At 41.8% G+C, this 18,332-nt stretch overlaps 1 long non-coding RNA gene across 1 annotated transcript in view; it reads left to right on the top strand.

Moving 5' to 3' along the window:
- Positions 1-18,094, top strand: part of LOC126203629 (uncharacterized) — a 297,860-nt gene extending 279,766 nt beyond the window's left edge. Inside the window, exon 3 of the long non-coding RNA XR_007540319.1 lies at positions 16,988-18,094. This is a non-coding gene — a long non-coding RNA (uncharacterized LOC126203629). The remainder of the gene's footprint in view (positions 1-16,987) is intronic.
- Positions 18,095-18,332: the final 238 nt, after the last annotated feature.

Genomic DNA, 18,332 nt, shown 5'->3' with positions numbered 1-18,332 from the left:
CCGCAGCAGTTAGGATTAACGGTGGAAATCGAAGAAGCCCAAAGAATCGCAGCTCGTTTTGTATTATTGCGAAATAGGGGAGAGTGTACCACGGTTATGATTCACAAACTGGGGTGGAACTCAGTAAAACAAAAGCGCTCTTCATTGTGGTAGGATCTTCCAAAGCAATTTCAATGAGGAACCTTCTCCTCAGAGTGTGAAAATATTTTTTGGTACCCATCTACACAGGCAGAAATGATCAGCGTAATAAGATAAGAAGAGGCATAGTTCGCACGGAAAGATTTAAGCGCTAGTTTTTGCCGCTCGCTCTTCGAGATTGGAACGGTAGAGATATAGCTTGAGGATGGTTAGTTAAACCCTCTCCCATGTACTTAATTGTTAATTGCAGAGTAATCATGTAGATGTAGATACAGATGCAGGAAGCATCTCCGTAAAGCTTGCATGTTGATCGTAGCTACCGGTATCAAATCTGACATACCGCCTCTGAATTGTTTCGACGTCTTCCTTCAATCTAAACTGGTGGGGATTCCAAATACTCGAGGAGTTCACAAGAATGAGTTCGACTGGTGCAATATATGTGGTCTCTTTTACAGGTGAATCACACTTTCCTAAAAGTCTAATACGCACCTGATTCGACCATTCGCCTGTCCTCACTAAAATCCCTACATGCTCGTTCCATTTGATGTCGCTTTGCAATGTTACTTATAGATATTTAATCGACTTGTCTGTATCAGATAGTACACTACTAATGCTGTATTCTGACGATAAGGGATTATTGTTCCGACTCATTTAGGGAAATTAACGTTCTGGACAACTCCGCGTCAGAAATGACGTGCTTGTTAGGAGTGCTGAAAACAGCAGATGTCCCGAACACGTGCAGCACTTCTGCGTTTGAAAACAAAAGCGCAAGTGTTCGTGCACAAGCACTTACGTGGTTTCTCGTTGCTCATTTGTCATAGCGGGAACTGCGACGTCAGACGGACGCCGGTCCCGTCAACTTCGCGGGCGCCCTCTGCAATTTACTAATGGACGTCAGCTGTCTGCCCAGAAATTAAACGCGCATCGCCTAGTATCAAGTGGACGCTAAAGCTGAATAGCACTTCACTGTTGAGTTATTTGTCAACTTGAAAAGTAGATGAGGTGACGTATTACATGTTTTTGTCGTCGATAAAGCAGTTACAAATACATTTGCCACTCGAGCTGGGGCACAGAGGTTCTTCGTTAATACCATATGATTCAGCTTCAAGTTCTGATACGACAGATCCCGAAAACACATTCAAGTGAATACTACGATGCTCCCTTGAACATGAAAACAGGCAATTCCTTCCGCCTTCCTTTTCTATGTGCACCGTTCTTACAAACCTGCACTTCAAAGTAACCGCTAATTCTTACCTACTACCCTTCTTCATTTTCAGATTTTCTCCAAGCAGTCCTAATAGTATGCTGTAGTTTTGCCTTAGCATCAGCCTCCTGACTCGCTCTGTAGACACTGCACGTGCCCAATTACCCGCAGGCTTTCATCCACTTATCGCACAAGAATTAGTCATGTCACCTTTTTCTTGTTACAGCAGTCTGAGGGTAGTTTTCGACCGATATATTGTAGATTTCCGCTGGTGCGTTCTCCCATTGCTATGCATACTTGGTTAGCATTTCTGTCCATGTGATGTCACCATGTTCTTTCTCGTTGTGTGGTAGATTTTCCATACTATTTAATTGTGTTGCGTTTCAGCTAATCAACTATCTGCACCTCGTTTTCCGAACAGGAGGACTATCAAATGTAAAGTAACGGAGGGCATAATATCAATAATAAATTTCCTTTTGTTCTTGCAGGATGAAAGGATTTTGGACGTAAATGGAAACTGCAGTTAAGAATAATTCAATGTTGATTCGTCGTTTCGTCTGATAGTGTTATTCGAAACAAAAGAAAATAAATTATAACTATAATGTTGATAAACATTAGTAGTTGCTGACGATAGAAAGGTGAGAGGGACAACTACGCTCTGCTCACAAATGATTACATTCAGGAGGTATTGGTACTACCTTCAGTAAACAAATATCTACTAAACACTACTTTTAATATTATATCTGTTCTAAGAAGAACGAGGTAATGCGCACGAAACTGTTCATCCACTGTGTAAATTGTGAAGTGTTGCTTTACATTTACATTATCAGCGATGACTTCAAGTAGCGTGGATCTCTTCCAAACATTATCTGGTCCCGTGAGGTTTGTCGCTTAACGTAAGATTACCAGTATTGTTCCTTTAGAACTAAGCTGCACATCAGTGCAGAACGTCGTAAGTAACAATACTTGCTGCTTCAGATTAAAAGTAGTAATCACACTCTGATTAAACCACATAGGTGCAATGTAGGTGTTAAGTTCCAGGTAAATTCAGCAATAAAATTGCCATTAAATAAAATGTATCTTTCATGGCTGTGTTGAAATGTGTCATGTTTGGGCTAAATCTGCAAAGAAAGAAATGTACTTAAGAGGAGGTACGCTCACATCATGAACTGCCACATATTCTAGGAAAATAAGCGTTGAAAACCTGAAGTTCACATCTTCTGCAAGTAGTATGTGGCAACTTTAGTTCGTGTACTACTGTATATTCTTCAGATTAGTACAATTAACTATCCTTTGTAACAATATTCTGTTATGTGACCAAAGGGATTTTCATTAAAATATAGAAACTGTTCACTGGAACCCACAAAAAACATTATGTAATGTATCCTATGAAATAAATAACAATGCTAACACACAAAAATGTCATTTTTCGATTTTATAGGCAAAAGGAAATCCACAAGGCTTCTTACAGTTGACAGGACATTATAAGCATCTTTGCTCAGATTACATTTTTTGTTCCACTACAATCTGTTACGATAAATTGAAGCTGTATTTTGATGAACATTGAAAGCTAACATAATTTGTCATATTATAAATGACATTCTGCACAGACAATCGCTTAAATGTGTAAGTTTTCACAAAAGAATTACATGAAAGTCATTATAAATATTACATCGCCATTAATTAATTAGTAGTTATGTGTACAGCTAAATTAGCGAATGAAGGAGACTATTAAAATCTATGTACCGAAGCGGACACAGTTTGTAGCACTTATAGCGCGAGACACTCTGCACATAGATCAAATACTGCTTAAAAACGGTGGTTTAAAAAATTTTAGGCTACAGTCACTAATTATTCAATCGAGACATCTCATTCGACATGCGCACTTCAACTTGTTAAGTAGTTTCACATGAAAAAGGCTTAGTCACATGCCTCGCGCTGTGCTCTGTTACCACATTGTGGGGGGATTATTTTCTCCAGTTGCTTTACACTCTGCTGTACTTGTTGTTAGGGAGATTAAAATTATTGTGATTTCGTTACACATAGTTCAGTCCATAAGTCACCTTCGGATTTCAGGTTAGGGAAAATATGCCACTTTAATCTTGCTGTTCTGTTCACTTTTACTGTACAAACGTTCTGTTCGGGTCAATATGATCCGATGTAATAAAATTTTGAAGAAAAACTTCTCCAACGTATGTTTGATACAGTTGTAAGCCATCGACATTGTTATTACATTGCAGTATGTTGTTAATGATCATAGCGATAATAATAATAACAATACGCAGAACTTCACGAAAGAAAGTTTATTATTTTAATATTCATGCAGGCTATATTAGTAACAACAGACCTATCCACCAAAAAGTCGTTCGGAACAACCATTTGTCCGTCTGCCCATATCACATTCTTTCCTTCTTACTCGTTGCAGTTTGAACACAAGTAGATGACGTATGTTTTGCATACTCGTTTATTACGCTTTCCGCACAGCATGTTTGTTTTATTGTCATTGCCCGATGGATAGAACTTACGGCGTGCACTCTTAGTAGAGTTTCTTAATATTCCTGATTTAGCCGCAACTGCCACTCTTTCAGGGTTTTGGATTCTCCTGACCATTCTCAAAGAATCTTCTGTTCTTGGAAAATGCTTCCTTGATGCATAATGCTCTGCAACCAGTGACTTTCCAAGTTCCTCCAAAAATATTCTCCTTCTAGTCAATTTTCATGCACTCCAGTTAGGGTCATTCGAAGTCCACAAGACATATGCATCATAAGCAGCAACATCAAGAATATTGTAGAAAACCATCATGGGCCATCTATAAAATTTTTTTTTGCATGTATATGTGCCTGTGAGATGAAAGGGTGTGTCTACAGCCCCTTTGGTTTAATTGTAATCTAAAATCGTTTTTGGCTTCTTATCAGCCCTTTCACTTTTTACCCCACCACGGTGAAGAGTGCTCATTAGTAGAACATTCTTATTTCCCTTATGAATACAACTGACCTCTGCAGTGTCATTTACGAAGTAAAGTGAAGAGCTATGAACCTCCTTGTGGGTCATATTTTGTGAAAGTTCTGCCTTATTTTTACATATGAGTCCTAAGATTATCAGTTTCCTTTCCAGGAGCAGCTGTCCCAAAATGTGTGACTTAAAAAAATTCTCACACGTTACATTCTGACATCGCAGTTCAGAGGTAAGGTCAGCAACAACTCTCATTCCCTGATTTTTACTGGTGCCGCTCCAGTCTCCCTCCCAGTGTAAATTTGGGCATTCAGTGCACATGAAGATTGGCTGTTACACAGAGTCTGTATCTCTATCCCATATTTTGCCAGTTTGCTTTGGATGTACTGCTTTAATGGGCAGCTGTCTCTAAATGCTACCAGCTGCTTGCCGACGGTCACATTTTCCCCTAGATTATACAGTTTAGGTAGACCTTCTAACCACTTCTCCCAGATACTGCTAACTGCAGCGAGTTTATCAGCACGTTGTCTTTCCTCTCTTGTTGGTTTCTTATGAAACCGCAAGACGCGCGATATTTCACAAAATGTTTCTATGTACGTGGCTGCCCGAAATATGTTCCGCCCAATATCGTTATCCCACAAACATTTTGTAAATTCCCCATGTGAGCGACATATATCCGCAAGGAATAGGAGTCCTAAGCATGCGTGAAAAAGAGGATCATTAATGTTTGTCCGTTGTTTACCATAAACTCGATGCCCCTCAGTATTTGACGTCTCTATTATTTCATTGTGGAACACTGTAGAAAATATTACATCATATGAACCTTTTTGGTCACTTATTCTGCTGCTTGCATACCTGGTACCTCCTGATGTACTCCTGAAGGCGTTCTAAGCAGATAGGCGGTCGTGTTGTCCTGGCGGTTACAACTACCATTATATGTTCCCGTTTTTAGAAATAGAAGTCTGTACACTACTTTGAGCAAGCTGTGGACTGTCGTCAATGTGATTATAACACTCGCTTTCAGATGCATTACGACATGATCTTCGAACCCGAAAAGTGATCCATCTGTTGTGCTATTTAGTAATTCTTCCGATTCAGAGTAATTCAGTGATGTAATTACCATGATGTCACAATTCAGACTGATCACAAACGATATAGAACACAAAGTGAGCGGAAACAATGGATAATTTGAAGTGTTGACAAGTCGTAATGAGAAGTCCATTGTTGTAAACGCGGCGCCTTCGTTGACTTGTTGAATTCTGAGAATAAGTATGAACAATGAAAGTCATTACTACTATAAAATATGAGATGACGAGAAAGTATTCGCCTTAGAGTAATAACATTAATACTGAGTCACATTGACTCGAACATTACGTATTTATGACCAGATGACTTTTTTAACCACAAGCTGACCTTGCGTTTTCAGACAAAGTCCCCAAAGTTATTTTGATATTTAAATAATAAGAAACAAAATATATGACCATTTCGTTTCATATAGACTCGAACAGAACAGCAGGGTTAAGTAAAGTGAGCTGACTTCGTCCAATCTCTTGAACGCCATCTGGTTGCCGTAAAGTACAACGTTTTTCGAGATGTCACAAGATACTGTTCAATTGCTGCAGGGTACGTAAGAGTAATTCATTTCGCATCATCGTCGTAGGTGGTAAGTGTAGAGTTTCTCAGTATCTGATTTACGGCCTCCTGGTAATTCAGTGATTCCAAATGCGAAATGCAACTGTTTGTTGCGCAAAATGGTTCGAATGGCTCTGAGCTCTGTGGGATTTAACATCTGAGGTCATCAGTCCCCTAGACTTAGAACTACTTAAACCTAACCTAAAGACATCACATACATCTATGCTCGAGGCAGGATTCGAACCTGCGAGCGTAGCAGCAGCGCGGTTCCGGACTGAAGCGCCTAGAACCGCACGGCCACAACGGCCGGCATTTCTTGCCCATATTGTGAGTCTGATATCGCTACATGTCGACATCTTCGACAAATTCGTGTGAATAGGTGCCTTGGTTAACTGAAACATGTGCTGCAGTGAGTAAGACAATGAACTTGCGGTCAAGAAAAGGACAGTTCAGATTCCTTAGTGGCAATCCAGATTGAAGTTTTGCGTGATTTCCCACGCAGTTTACAAAAGAGTTCCTTCCAGCACTGCTGCAACTAATTTTGTTCCTCTTCCATTTCAATATGAAGATTTCTTTCATTCTGCGTGCTGCGCGTGGCTTTGTATCTCTGCTGTTTACCTTATTTTTGAACGTGATTGCTCAAAACACGTGACTTTATATCTACACAGTTTTCTTCATTTTTGAACGTGATTGCTGAACACTGTTCTCACTTCAGCGAATGGAAATGTCGAATGGCTAGTACCAATGACAATAACTCATTCAGTTTTTTTCATTGGCCTCTGGGTACAGCAGTCAAGTCAGTTGAAACTTATAACGCTAACATTTCACAAGTTGCTAAATAATTGAAAACACAAATTTCGTTAATAATAGCATTAGTACTTTAATAAGTATATTGGCCAAAAGTCTCTGAATCCTAGGATTCTAAATGTGCTACACACACACACACACACACATTTCTCGACTATATTTTAATTTAACTATTTAAGAAGAATGGCATGACCAATTTCAAATTTCAGAGAAATTTTTAGATTTCAATTCTTATGAGTAGGGGGAGTGTGTGAGTAGTTTGTAGGCCAGTGATAATGTGGAATTATTAAAGAAACGAGATACTGAATAGGAGCTGCGTCCCCTTTTTACAGGTGTGAAACTTTAGACGTTATTTTAGAATTTCAAAACGTTTTTATAAATTTCTCTAATGGGTGAAGTTGTAAAATTTGCTTAAATGGTTACTCTTTTCTCAAATGTAGACGTATATGAATATACAGAGAGAGGATTATACTGCGTTAATAAATATTGACTTCTACCGTTTGCCACCGACACACTAATGAGCTAAAATCTGCTCGGTAACGTCAACATTGTTTTGGAAATTCTGCTCTTCAAACTTTAAAATTATCGTCATTATCCCGTTCATATGAAGCTAGTTCCAGTTTTAAATGGTAAAGATTTTTGTTCTAAAAGAATTAAGAAGTGACCATCTACAACTGAGGTACTACGTTCAAGCGCGAATTAGTGACTCGAGTCAATGCACTATTCCAGAAATAGATGATACAAAGTTAAGCAGTTAGTCATTCACTGTGGTTTCCTTATGTCTTACGTCTCAACATTATTATTTGTTTAAAGTTAAGAACTTTTCGGAAGTACGCGCCAAACCAACAGGAGTTCCTAAGATTACTGATGTAAAACAAAGTCTATGCCTTATCTGAGCCAATGCTTTTATTATTGTGGACGACATGTTTCTAGGGCTCGTCTTCTGCTTCTGAGACGTATATACTGCACTACGTTCGTATTTTTTCCAGTGGTTAGTTTCTGTATTAACTACTAAATTACATGTATCCGACGCGATTTTCTTTCTGAATGTCAATGATAATCTCAGGAACTCCCGTAGATCTTGGATGTTTTCTCTAAATCATGGAATGATTGGCTGGATTATGATGAGTTACAGTTCCTCCCCAGCTTTTTCTGTCTCTATCTGAAGGCTAATATCAGAAAGTACTGTAATATTGATCCGGTTTCACTACTAGATACACTGATGCACAAGGACGGCTTATGTGAATAACGTATTACCGTTAAACCAGACAAATAGTACGGCCGTAGATACTTAGTACTACTCGTGTGAAGCTGAGACGTGTGGCTCGTTACATTTTACTTTTTAGTTGCTTCAGCAAGATGCATATTACAGAGCATTACCATACGCACATTTGTACCAGTCACTGCGGACAAACATGCAATTTGTATGCAGGCAGTGGTATAATGTATGTGTATGGTAATGCCTTGCAGTATACATTGTTCTGGAAGAATTTCAAAATAAAAGGCAAAGCAGACGACTGGCTGCATCCAGAAAAAAAAAAATACTTTATCCACCTGAGCACTAGGATGCAAACCATCGAAATACGTGGTGGATATTACAAAGACAACCTTTCTAATTTTCAAAAATGTTTTATTGACCGATGATGTTATTGTTGTTTTAAGAATTTTCATTAGTTTTCATTAAAACAAGTGCTGTTAAAGGATTGGTAGAGTAATTTGTTTATAATGAGTATTTAAAGAAATGGTGTTGTGAAAGATAGATTGACAAGAAGACCCTCAGCTCTTAGACATCGCCGGCGGCGTGGTCGAGCGGTTCTAGGCGCTTCAGCCTGGAACCGCGCGACCGTTACGGTCGCAGGTTCGAATCCTGCCTCGGGCATGGATGTGTGTGTTGTCCTTACGTTAGTTATGTTTAAGTAGTTCTAAGTTCTAGGGGACTGATGACCTCAGATGTTAAGTCCCATAGTGCTCAGAGCCATTTGCACCATTTTTTCTTAGACGTCACGGAATGGCATGTTCTCAGTTCTCAGCACACCACTTTACCCTCCGTTGTCAGTTTTCGTGAGCGCTGCCGCTAGTTCTCAGTCACGTATTTCCTCAATTGGCCTCACAACAGCTGAATGCACCTCGCTTGCCAACAGTACTCGGCTGACCTAGACTGCGACCCACCCAAGTTATAGCCAAGCCCGACAGCACTTAACTTCGGTGATCTCAAGGGGAAGCGGTGTTTCCACTGCGGCAAGCTCCTGTGCTTATACATCACACGAAGGTCATTTATAAGGGACGACTTCCAAACTGTGAAAAAATCTGTTCCCGATAGATTACATATAGTTAGGTCTAACTTCAAAAATAGACATGCATCTTATTCATGATGTAACTAAATGTTCAAAGAATTCGACGAGAAATTGCCCAGTACCTAAACAACATCGTAACAGTAGACGGAACTTGGATATGAAACAGGAACTTTTCATCTACAAACTGTCTGGCTGTTCCAAGAGGAACTTAAATCGAGAAAAGTGCTTGGAACGAGAAGAACTTCCACGAAAATTATCTCCTGCTGCTATCGTAACGTCTTCCACGTGGCAATCATTAACAGGACCGATGAACAGTTAATGCTGAATGGTATACAAATATTTGGCACAAGTCATCCATAAAATCGGCAAAAACGTCCCTAAACCTCGCAACATTCTTCATCGTCACAATTAAGTTCTGTCTCGCTGCTGGCAAACAGTTGATCATATAACAGAGAAAAATATCAGATTAATGTATCATTGCATCCGGTCACTTGATCCGTCTTTCACGGCACCAACCACCATCCATCAGTTGTCAGCCCTAATACTGAACGAGTGAAACGCCCAACCATGAGCTGGCCGCTGATAACAGCGCAGTTGAGTGCCCCACAAACCAAACATCATCATCACTCCCTGCCATAAGTGACCAGCATAGGAGCAGTTCTTTCTATGTGTAGTGCGAGTTTCATCGATCCATGTCACTTGGCAGTGAGACATCATACGAAAGTAACTCTCGTCCTTAAATTTTGCAGACCTTTGTAGCTGGAGAAAGTCTTCAAAAAATCGCACCAAATTATCAAATAAATTGTTTTATTTAAGACATAAGAGGACTCTTTCATCATTTATTATATCTGACAACAGCAAATGTGTCCCTGCCGGAATCACCGAAGAATGCTCTCCCCCCCCCCCCCCCCACAACACAGTTAGCACATGGCCGAACCCATGTTAGATGTATTTCGGATGGTATTCTTTTCTTTACGGTACTATTTCGACGAAACGACACGCTACAAATCTCTTTGCTACAAAAGCGTACGTCGTAGACCGAGAGGAGGTTCCTTCTCGTAGACACAACACAGGAACACGAAGCGCAAGAGACTTCACGTACGCCTCTCGGTTAATTCTTAAACCGTCTTTCTTGCTTGATGTTCTTTCCGGATTCTCTTTTTCGAGCACTTCTGTGCCTGTACCATTCGTGGGGGGGGGGGGGGGGCTATCTCCCTAACCGCTCGCCGTAATGGGAAAGGCCTTTGTTTTAATTATGTCCACCTCAAATCTTGTATCATGTTGTGACTCTGTATTTCTCGATATAACAAATCGTGCTGCTCTTCTTTGAACTTTCGGAGCGTACTCCGTTAATCCTATGAGGCAAAAATCCCATAGAAGTACTCCAAAAGAGGACGGATAAGCGTAGTGTACCCCGCCTCTGTAGTAGATATGTTACATCTTCTAAATGTTCTGCCAGTAAAACGTAGTGTTTGTTTCGCCTTCCTCTAAACATTTTCTACGTGTTCTTTCCAACTTAAGTTGATCGTAATTTTATTTTCTAGATATTTGGTTGAATTTACGTCCATAAGATCTGATTAATTTATCGTGTAACCGAAATTTAGCGGATTCCTTTTAGCATTCATGTGAACGACCTCACACTTTTCATTGTTTATCGTCAATTTCCAACTTTCGCACTATACAAGTATCATTTACAAATTGTTTTGCAACTTTCTTTGCTCTTCTGATGACTTTCTTCGACGGTAAACGACGGAATCATCCGCAGACTACTTAAGACGGCTGCTCAGTTTGTCTCCCAAATCGTTTCAATATGTAACGAAGAGCAGGGGACCTATAACACTACCATGAGGAACGCCAGAATTCACTTCTAATTTACTGGATGACTTTCCGTCAGTTACTACGAACTCTGACCTCTCGGACAGAAAATCACGAATCCTCTTACATAAGTTAGACGATATTCCATAAGCACACAATTTGATTATAAGCCCCGTCTGTGGTACAGCGTCAAAAGCCTTCTGGAAACCTAGGAATACGGAAGCAATTTTGAAGTTCCTTGTCAAAAGCACTTGACACTACGTGTGATTGAAGAACTAGCTGTGTTTCACAAGAGCGATGTTTTCTAAATCCGTGTTGACTGTACTTCAATAGATCGTTCTCTTCGAGGTAATTCATAATGTTCGAATACAATGTATATTCCAAAATCGCTCTGCATGTCGACGTTAATAATATCAGCATGTAATTTAGCGGGTTACACCAATTGCCTTTGTTGAGTACTGGTGTGACCTGTACAACTTTCCAGTCTCTGGGTACCCATCATTCGTCGAGCGAGCGGAAGTATGCTATTGTTGAGTATGGAGCTATTGCGTCACTATACTCTGAAAGGAATCTAATTGGTATACAGTCTGGACCGGAAGACTTGCTTTTATTAAGAGATTTAAGTTGTTTCACTACCCCGAGGAAATCTTCTTCTAAGTAACTCATGTTAGCAGCTGTTCTTGATTCAAATTCTGGAATATTTGTTTCACCTTCTCTGGCGAAGAAATTTCGGAAGGCTGTGTTTAGTAACTCTGCTTCAGCGACACTTTTATCGATAGTATTTCAATTGCTGTCGCGCGGAGTAGGCGTTGATCGCGTCTTGCCGGTAGCGTACTCTTACAGCTTCTGATACAAAGTTTCGTTGTGGAAACTACACTCCTGGAAATTGAAATAAGAACACCGTGAATTCATTGTCCTAGGAAGGGGAAACTTTATTGACACATTCCTGGGGTCAGATACATCACATGATCACACTGACAGAACCACAGGCACATAGACACAGGAAACAGAGCATGCACAATGTCGGCACTAGTACAGTGTATATCCACCTTTCGCAGCAATGCAGGCTGCTATTCTCCCATGGAGACGATCGTAGAGATGCTGGATGTAGTCCTGTGGAACGGCTTGCCATGCCATTTCCACCTGGCGCCTCAGTTGGACCAGCGGTCGTGCTGGACGTGCAGACCGCGTGAGACGACGCTTCATCCAGTCCCAAACATGCTCAATGGGGGACAGATCCGGAGATCTTGCTGGCCAGGGTAGTTGACTTACACCTTCTAGAGCACGTTGGGTGGGACGGGATACATGCGGACGTGCATTGTCCTGTTGGAACAGCAAGTTCCCTTGTCGGTCTAGGAATGGTAGAACGATGGGTTCGATGACGGTTTGGATGTACCGTGCACTATTCAGTGTCCCCTCGACGATCACCAGTGGTGTACGGCCAGTGTAGGAGATCGCTCCCCACACCATGATGCCGGGTGTTGGCCCTGTGTGCCTCGGTCGTATGCAGTCCTGATTGTGGCGCTCACCTGCACGGCGCCAAACACGCATACGACCATCATTGGCACCAAGGCAGAAGCGACTCTCATCGCTGAAGACGACACGTCTCCATTCGTCCCTCCATTCACGCCTGTCGCGACACCACTGGAGGCGGGCTGCACGATGTTGGGGCGTGAGCGGAAGACGGCCTAACGGTGTGCGGGACCGTAGCCCAGCTTCATGGAGACGGTTGCGAATGGTCCTCGCCGATAGCCCAGGAGCAACAGTGTCCCTAATTTGCTGGGAAGTGGCGGTGCGGTCCCCTACGGCACTGCGTAGGATCCTACGGTCTTGGCGTTATTCCGTGCGTCACTGCGGTCCGGTCCCAGGTCGACGGGCACATGCACCTTCCGCCGACCACTGGCGACAACATCGATGTACTGTGGAGACCTCACGCCCCACGTGTTGAGCAATTCGGCGGTACGTCCACCCGGCCTCCCGCATGCCCACTATACGCCCTCGCTCAAAGTCCGTCAACTGCACATACGGTTCACGTCCACGCTGTCGCGGCATGCTACCAGTGTTAAAGACTGCGATGGAGCTCCGTATGCCACGGCAAACTGGCTGACACTGACGGCGGCGGTGCACAAATGCTGCGCAGCTAGCGCCATTCGACGGCCAACACCGCGGTTCCTGGTGTGTCCGCTGTGCCGTGCGTGTGATCATTGCTTGTACAGCCCTCTCGCAGTGTCCGGAGCAAGTATGGTGGGTCTGACACACCGGTGTCAATGTGTTCTTTTTTCCATTTCCAGGAGTGTATAATGAGCATCTCGCATTGAAGTCCGGCTTAAATTTCGAGCTTCTGTAGGAGATCGCCAATCTTAAAGATTTTGGGTTCGCTTAAATTTGGCATACTCTCTTCATTGTTTCTGGAATAGTGTTTTGTGTCCCAAGGGGAATCAGCTCCGTTGTTTGTTGATTTATTTGGCTAAAATCGCTCAACTGCTGTCGGTACTAATTCTTTGAATTCTAGCCATATCTGGGCTACACTTGCATTTTTAAGTTGGAAGGAGTGGAGATTGCGTCTCAGGGAGGCGTCAAGTCAGTTTTTATCTGGTGTCTTCAATAGGTATATTTTTCGTTTATCATTTGAGGACTTGTGGGTTACGATATTCACTCTCGCTGTGACAACCCTGTGTTCACTAACGCCTGTGTCCGATTTGATGGTCGTTAATAGTTGCCCGCATCTCGTGGTCGTGCGGTAGCGTTCTCGCTTCCCACGCCAGGGTTCCCGGGTTCGATTCTCGGCGGGGTCAGGGAGTTTCTCTGCCTCGTGATGGCTGGGTGTTGTGTGCTGTCCTTAGGTTATTTAGGTTTAAGTAGTTCTAAGTTCTAGGGGACTGATGACGATAGATGTTAAGTCCCATAGTGCTCAGAGCCATTTGAACCATTTTTTCGTTAATCAGGATTATCTGTTGCTAAGATGTAAAGTATGTTTTCACAACTATTTACTATTCGAGGGGGCTCATGAACTAAGTACTCGAATTAATTTTCAGAGAATGCGTTTAGTTCAGTTTAGGATGACGTTTTATGCGTACCTGTTGATTTAAACATGTATTTTCGCCAACTTATCTAGCGTAAATTGATGTCACTACTAACTATAATTGTGTGGGTCAGATACGTGTTTGAAATTAGACTCAAGTTGGCTTTGAACCTTTCAGCAACTGTATCATCTGAATTGGAAGGATCCAATTATTATTTCTTTCCGGTTACCAAGAATGACCTCTACACATACTAATTTACAAAAACAATTTACATCGATTTCGCAACAGAACAAACAACGTCTAACAATAACAAACACGCCGCCGTCAACTGTATGTAGTCTATCCTTTCTGAACACCGTTAGAACCTTCGCAAAAATTTAAGCTGAACTTATCTCCGGCTGTAGGCGGATTTGAGTGCCTGTTACAATTTGAGCACCAGTGCTTTCAGTTAGCGCTTGGAGCTCTGATACTTTCCCAACACATCCACGGCTTTTACAACTGCTATTCCGATGATCCCTAGATCTACGTTCTTCCTGTATTCAACCTGCAGCCTTTGAGGTTGAAGCCTTTTGTGTGTTCCCCGAGACCCTCTAACTTAAGAATCCGTCCAGTCCACGCCATACAGCCCCTGTTACACGTGTAGCCGCCCCTGTGTTTAATAGACTTCTGACCTCTTTAGCAGAACCCGAAATCCCACCATTCAGTGGCACGGTCGACGAATCTGAAGCCTATACGCTTGCAGAATTGTCTGAGTCTCTGATTCAGATACTCCACTCGGCTCTGCACCAGAGGTCCGCAATCGGTCCTGTAGACTGTGCTGAAAATGGTAAACTATGCTTTCATCTCGCAAACAAGACTGTCAGCCTTTACCACTCCCGATAGTCGCTCGAAACCAGAGAGAATCTCACCCTATCAAACGACACACATCATTGGTACCGACGTGAGCAACCACCTGCAGCTGGCTGCACCCTCTGCTCTTCATGACATTTCTAAGGACCCGTTCCACGTCTGGAATGACTCCACTCGGTATGCATACGTAATGCACACTGGCTTTCTTCCCCTCCTTCGCAGCCATGTCCCTAAGGACCTCAAAACGAGCCTAATATTGGAGCTTCCAACTACCAATAATCCCACGATCTGTGACTTGTCAGATCATGTGGAGTCACAAGTTTCCTCTGAAACAGGTCTCACGACTGCGTCTGTCTGAGAGACCGTGTCCTCCACAGACAGCACCCGGGACCTGTTTGTCAGACTAACTGGGGAGCTCCTACATTCGGCCTCTCAGGAAGTCTTTCGCAGCCTGCCACACCCACGGGCGACCACCCACTCGACTAGGGGTGAGGGGTTAACCTCATTGCGAGCAATTGCTGGGTTGGCCACAGCTGTGGACCGAGCGGCGGACCCGTGGGTCGAGCTGGACGTCTGTTGGATCCCCTTTCCATTCTTACTCTGAAACTGCTACTAATATTTGACCAATGTTCTGCGCTATTAATGTCTACAAGTATATATCAGTCAAAAAATCCATAGGTTGCGAGATATAGACGAAATGAACATTTATCATTCAATGTTTTGGTCACTGTATTTCGCAAACAAACAATGCGCCAGTAACACCTTTCTTTATTTTTTTTAGTCCATACGATGTGGTACGTAATGACGAATGAACTTGATAACAGAGCAGCATGCGTACTTTATTTGATGTATGAATTTCTTCAAATATATCTCGCTTATAAAAATCGTAATAGTAATCTTTTGTCGTTATAAGACGTCAGAACCTAATATTCTATCTTTCTATTTACTTTCATTCAGATTTCAAATGTAATTACACAGTGTAGTTTACTCTATATACCGAAGATTAATTTAATACGAAGGTAATTCATATAGTATAGTGAGCAATCGACGTTCGTTGTGTAATAGGAAATTAACTGAAATTTCTCTCAATTTTCATTTCTGCGTGGGTGATTTATCAAGATAATGACATTTTTATAGTTATGTCTGTTTCTACAGATGTACTATAGCAAGCATGATAAAGTGGAGTATATTATATTGAGCTCGCTTATCGATTCAAACATACGGCTTTTAAATGCGACTACATATTTTACATATCTTGAATGCACAACTGTATAAGTAACACTCTCATTTACTTTACCTACAGCTAAATGTGCATGAAATTTCTGCTCCATATCCCATACATTGTTACTCAGAGTTTCTACCAACCTGTTACCAACATCACTTGTGACTCAGAAACATGGTACTTATACGCTGGTATGGTTCTTATGAATCGCTCTTCATTAAGACCTATGTGTGAGACATTTCACCCGGTTTACACACCGTCCATATTGAAATGAATGGAACTAAAATAGTTTTTTATACCTACTTGTGTTAGTTTCGTATATGTGAGCTAGATTTGTGGTGACATTGTCTTTTTTTTTCATAGGTATAATATGAATTTCAACCAGTGTCATTAAATCTTTCTATTTGAGAATCACGATTTTCAGAACAGCTATATGTCAGTTTATTATAAGCAACCAGTCTGAGTCAGGCAAGTGACATCCTCTTGTATGTATATAGAAGGAAAAACATAATTAAGCACAATGATCACAAACAAAAAGAATCAATATATTCTATACAACATTATTCACCCAATCTATGCTTACAAAACAATTATGGAATATCTGTCAGAGATGGTAACTAACTGTATTTACAATAATGCTGAAGATCAGCTTCATTAAAACTACAGAATGCAGCTGAAATTTATCATTGATATGTATAGAAGTTATCAAGATCTGACACACGTTGTAATCACACAACATGTATGAATCTTGTAAGTATAGATTACACCATCCGACCAAAAATTCCCGATACTGAAGTTATTCCTGGCGTATACCATGGTCCTTTGTTTGACTGAAATTAGTTGTTTCTAATTATGCTATTGCGGAAATAACGAATGTGCAAAATTATAAGAAGATCTAAACCATAGCTTCCTTAAACTTAGGTCTTTTTTGGTGTGTGTATGTTTTCTTGTTTTTAAACCCAGGAATGTAAAGGTGGAAGTGATGCTCTTGCTATTGCAGGAATTACTGTATATTTTTAGAAATTTAAGAACCCGTTCTTTGTTTCAGAAGGCGGCTTCTAAAGATGGCGTGGGAGTCCTCCTTCGACGCAGCTGCATCACGTGCTTCACCTGTTCACCGGCTGGAGTGAAGTGTCCACAACGACGCTTAAAGAAGACAATTACGAGGACCTGCGCAGTCTCTCCAATCGCCGACACCAGTGCGGGTGGAGAATTACACTTTTATTGGCACGCGGTTTGTTTTAGCGCTGCAGCCTTCCAGCTTCTTGGTCCGTTCCCGCAACACTGTAGTGTGCCATTTGCCGCCTCGAGTAGCCATTTCGAGGAGACTTGATGGCAAATTGTTCGGCTGCTCCACGCTTGAGCGCGGACCTTTTGATTGTTTCTGCTTTATGGGTGCTACAAAGGTTGTAAAATTTAGTGCTCACTGGAACGCAGCACTTGCAGCTTTACCACGGTAATTTCGAATACTTTTGCGGAAGCGTCATCAGGCGTTTACTGAGGTGCGAAACGCAACCGAGTGCGAAACTCTGCTGGTTACGGCCCGCTGCGCTCGTCAAATATTCGCTCGATTACAGAGGGCGCAGAAGGGGCCACAGCTCCTTTATTCTCGTCTACATTTCGCTCTTTGGCCCGTCACGGATTCTCACTTTTGGTAGACTCCGAACCATTGGCAGCAGTGGACTTCAAAGACATTCCTCGCCACATACCTGCTCAGTCACAGGGAGTCGAGCACGTTTTCTACTGTGCAGAATTCCTTACGAATTGAACAGTAAATTTTGCTTCCAGCCCACTTAGCTACATTTTCTCATTGTACATGTTTGTCTGTCGCGAAACTACTGACAAGGCGTAATGGTGTTTCTTGATGTCTTAGGTGTATCCCAATTTTCTCTGCAGTGATTTCCTATGATTCACTTCCGAGTGTGTAAAGTGGTACCACGTGTGAGGCCCCACCTCACTGTCATGAAGTGTCATCTGCTCGACGTCATTGTTCTCCGGGCAGCCACGCACCGGCCGGAACAGAGCCCTCAGACATTTTTCCGACTCGTCTGCTTTCGGCTGCCCGTAACGTACTTTTTTTTCCTATCTCGATGTGAATGTAACCAGTGTTCCAAAATATTTGTATTGACCAACTTACTCTGCCAAAGCCTGTAATATTGCGTTGCTATAAATGGAAAACTCGATGTAACTATTTTAATGTAATCTATTTTAATAAATCTGTAAAACAAATCTCTTCATAACATCCATCTATAGACGTCACAAAAGCAGCTGTTTCCCATCAAATACCAAACGTTTATGGTAGAATACTATCTTATTTATTTATTTATTTACGTAACCTGATCTGATTAAGGCCATCAGGCCTTCTCTTACATCTGGTTAGGTTATCGCACATCCAA

Source organism: Schistocerca nitens, chromosome 9 (genome assembly GCF_023898315.1).
Source record: "Schistocerca nitens isolate TAMUIC-IGC-003100 chromosome 9, iqSchNite1.1, whole genome shotgun sequence".
In the NCBI taxonomy this organism is placed as follows: domain Eukaryota; kingdom Metazoa; phylum Arthropoda; class Insecta; order Orthoptera; family Acrididae; genus Schistocerca; species Schistocerca nitens.
This window is presented reverse-complemented; position numbering and strand designations above follow the sequence as displayed.